General features: G+C 46.9%; 1 pseudogene; it reads right to left on the bottom strand.

Annotated features, from left to right (window-relative positions):
• Positions 1 to 1,129: 1,129 nt before the first annotated feature.
• The window catches only part of LOC107106350, a 49,303-nt pseudogene continuing 46,519 nt past the window's right edge, over positions 1,130 to 3,913 (bottom strand).

The raw sequence follows: 3,913 nt of genomic DNA on the forward strand, positions 1-3,913 counted from the left end.
TTTAAGTTAAAAAAAACCCTTTTGTGTTTGTGTCTTTTAAAAAGTTTACATCTCCGCTACCTGGCGTTACATTTTATGACACACCCAGCACGGCCCAATAAGGTCTCATTTATGTCAGGTCCGGCCCTCACTTGTCAGTGCCCTCACTGAGGTTTTTTTTTTTGGGGGGGGGGTTTTGGGAAAATGTAGGGGGGCTATTCTGTGCCCCCCCCAGTTTGAACTCCAAACCAAACCAGAGAGATTATGTCCCTCTAAACTGAGTCAGTGTGAGCTAGCTCACAGTTTCTTTGCCTCCAGCTCACAGATTTTTGTCTCAGCCCAGGAAGGAGGCCTCCAGAGCAAATTAATTTATGCAATAGCCAAATCACTTGCTCATAACTTTAATGCCAGGGGCTCACAAAATATAATTTTTGCTCACAAGACTCCACAGCTTAGAGGGAGCATTGATTACGTCCCTTTCCTGCTGGGGAAGGAGGAATGGGGAGGGTAGAAGGCTCAGGGGAGAGGATGATGCCCATCTTAGGTAAGCCCCCACTGTCCCCCTTGCACCTTTGGAACACGCCCCTCCGTCTGAAAAGGCCTCGCTGCCAGGAAAGAACCGCTTGCCAACTGGGGATGCCGGCTGGTCACACTGTCTGAGAGCCTAGCTTCTCAAAGGTTTCGAAGTGCAGAAGCATTTTTACCAGATAGCAAATTGGCAAAAAGGAACGGCTCACAAACGTTCATAATCTAATTTTTGATTTGTTGAATCCCATGCCTGGAAGATGACAAGAAACCTCCAGGATCTCCAGCCAAACTGGCCTGGGAAATAATTGCATCCTGACCCCAAAGTGGCGATCAGCATTTCCCTGGGAATGTAAGAAAGGGCCACAAGAACTAAGCACTGACACCACCCTTCCTGCCCTCCCTTCTCATGATCTGCCTAAGTGCACGAAATCAGCATTGCTGTCAGATGGCCATCTAGCCTCTGTTTTTTTCAGCCACTTAGCTGGTTAAAGTTCTAAGAAATGGGATCCCATGCCCTTGGACTTATTTGATAGATAGCTTTGGATGTATGTTTTCTATTGTTGGATATTAGATCTGTATGGACATGGTAATTTCTTTTATTTTTTTAAAATCTAGCCTCTGTTTAAAAACCTTCAAAGAAGAACAGCACACCACATCCCAAAGGTTCAAAGGGTTTCTCCCCTGTGCGGGTACTTTCATGAAGTTGAAGAGTGTGACTGACCGAATCTCTTTTCACACACTGAGCATTCAAAGGGTTTCTCTGTGGTGTGGATTCTTTGGTGCGGTTGAAGATGGCCACTCTGACTGAATCTTTTCCCACACTCTGAGCATTCAAAAGGCTTCTCCCATGTGGGTTCTTTGGTGCACTTGAAGATTGCCCCTCCTACTGAATCTCTTTCCACACTCTGAGCATTCAAAAGGTTTCTCCCCTGTGTGTGTTCTTCGGTGCACTCGAAGTGTGCCGTTTTCAGTGAATCTCTTTCCACACTCTGAGCATTCAAAAGGTTTCTCCCCTGTGTGGGTTCTCTGATGCTGTTGAAGGCTGTCACTGTTACTGAATCTCTTTCCACACTCTGAGCATCCAAAAGGTTTTTCCACTGTGTGGGTTCTTTGATGCCGTAGAAGATGGCTGTTCCTACTGAATTTATTACCACACTCTGAGCATTCAAAAGGCTTCTCCCCCGTGTGGGTACTTTGATGCAGTTGAAGAGTGCCACGCCGACTGAATCTCTTTCCACACTCTGAGCATTCAAAAGGTTTCTCTCCTGTGTGGGTTCTCTGATGCTCTTGAAGATTGCCACTCTGACTGAATCTCTTTCCACACTCTGAGCATTCAAAAGGTTTCTCCCCTGTGTGGGTTCTCTGATGCCGTTGAAGATCACCACTCCCACTGAATTTCTTTCCACACTCTGAGCATTGAAAAGGTTTCCTCCCTGTGTGAGTTCTTTGGTGCACTTGAAGAGTTCCACTCTCACTGAATCTCTTTCCACACTCTGAGCATTCAAAAGGTTTCTCCCCTGTATGCGTTCTTTGGTGCAGTTGAAGATGACCACTCCTATTGAATCTCTTTCCACACTCTAAGCATTCAAAAGGTTTCACTCCTGTGTGGGTTCTTTGATGCTGTTGAAGAGTGCCACTGTGATTGAATCTCTTTCCACACACTGAGCATTCAAAAGGTTTCTCCCCTGTGTGTGTTCTCTGATGTCGTTGAAGAGCGCCACACTCACTGAATCTCTTTCTACACACTGAGCATTCAAAGGGTTTCTCTCCTGTGTGGGTTCTTTTGTGTGTTTGAAGATGGCCACTCTGACTGAATCTCTTTCCACACTCTGAGCATCCAAAAGGTTTCTCCCCTGTGTGGGTTCTTTGGTGCACTTGAAGATCGCCACTCCTACTGAACCTTTTCCCGCACACTGAGCATTCAAAAGGCTTCTCCCCCGTGTGGGTTGTCTGATGCCACTGAAGAGTGGCAGTGTGAGTGAATCTCTTTCCACACACTGAGCATTCAAAAAAATTCTCCCCTCTCTTTATTGTTTGGTGCACAAGGAGCTGAGATCGATTTCTGAAGTACTTTCCACACTGAATGGATTTACCTGCCTTCATTATTTTGTGCACTGGAAAATGTACATTAAGCCTACTTCCATCTTGCTTCTCAACCAAATGGCTGCCTTTCTCTCTCTTAGGTCTGCCTCCATTCTTGACATCTTCTTTCAGGTCTTCATTTTTAACTCTATCTGGCCTTTGTGGATGAAGTTCCTGACCCTCCTCATTCCTCTCATTATCCACCACTGGAATAAAGAGAGAGAGCCTGTTAGCACCTGGGAGGGCCTGTAAGGTCCAAAGGCATCTATGTGACTGCAGGAGGAAAGGACTGATGGCCCTTTGGCCCCGAATAGCTTCACTGATCTTAAGCATCCCTCCACAGCTTTTCCCAGAATATCTAGTACTGAAGGATACATCACACCCTTTTCAAGAGCCGCAGCTGAGCTCTTGCCCAGAAGTAGCTTCGGAGCTTCCAGATTTCAGGCTCTCAAAAGGCCTCCCTCCCTCCTTACCCAGCGGCCTATATGATTACCCCAACATCTGCTGGTGATTCCAGGCTCCAAAGAGGTCAGGAATGCTGCTCCCAGGGCCAGGGCCTTTTCGGTGGCGGCTCCTACCTGGTGGAATGAGCTCCCGGAGGAGATCCGGGCCCTGTGGGATCTCGCGCAGTTCCGCCGGGCCTGCAAGATGGAGCTCTTCCACCAGGTTTTCGAGTAGGAACCGCCACTACCTCCACCACCTGAGGTGGGTAACATCGGGGTGTGAGATGGCCCTGTGTTAAATGAACGACAGCGCTGCGCGGATCTAATACCACTGAACTGGGACTGGTCTCCCCAGGACACCGTCTTGTTACTGAAGACTTTCCTGAAACATCCGAGCACTTTGTATTGTTGTAATTGATTGATTGTTTTATCTTGTTTTTAATTGTTTTAACTATTGGCATGTGTGCCCTATTTGTGAGCCGCGCTTGCGGGGAGGGCAGGCTATAAATTTAATAATAAATAAAATAAATAAATAAATGTTGCTCAGAAGAGAATCAGGAATCCCCCCTGGCCATTCCTTGCCCGTTCCCTTGACAGAACCGTGAAGGATACTCACTCTCAGCCGGCACACTTGGGAAGGAAATATGCTCTTGGGGTCCTCTTGAGCAACTCTCCAACCTTTCTTTCGATTCAAGGCCACTGTCTGTCTCCACTGTAGCCTCTCTTATACTTCTGGCGTCTTTCAGAGAGAAACAGAGAAAGAGAGAGATCTTTCTGATATGGGGAAGGAAAGATATTCAAAAGTAAAAATTCTTCTGGAAGAATGGATCCGTGGTCAAGAGCCAGTTTGGTGTCGTGGTTAAGTGTGCGGACTCTAATCT

This window comes from Gekko japonicus, unplaced genomic scaffold, assembly GCF_001447785.1.
Source record: "Gekko japonicus isolate JY-2015 unplaced genomic scaffold, Gekko_japonicus_V1.1 scaffold4596, whole genome shotgun sequence".
Taxonomy (NCBI): Eukaryota; Metazoa; Chordata; class Lepidosauria; order Squamata; family Gekkonidae; genus Gekko; species Gekko japonicus.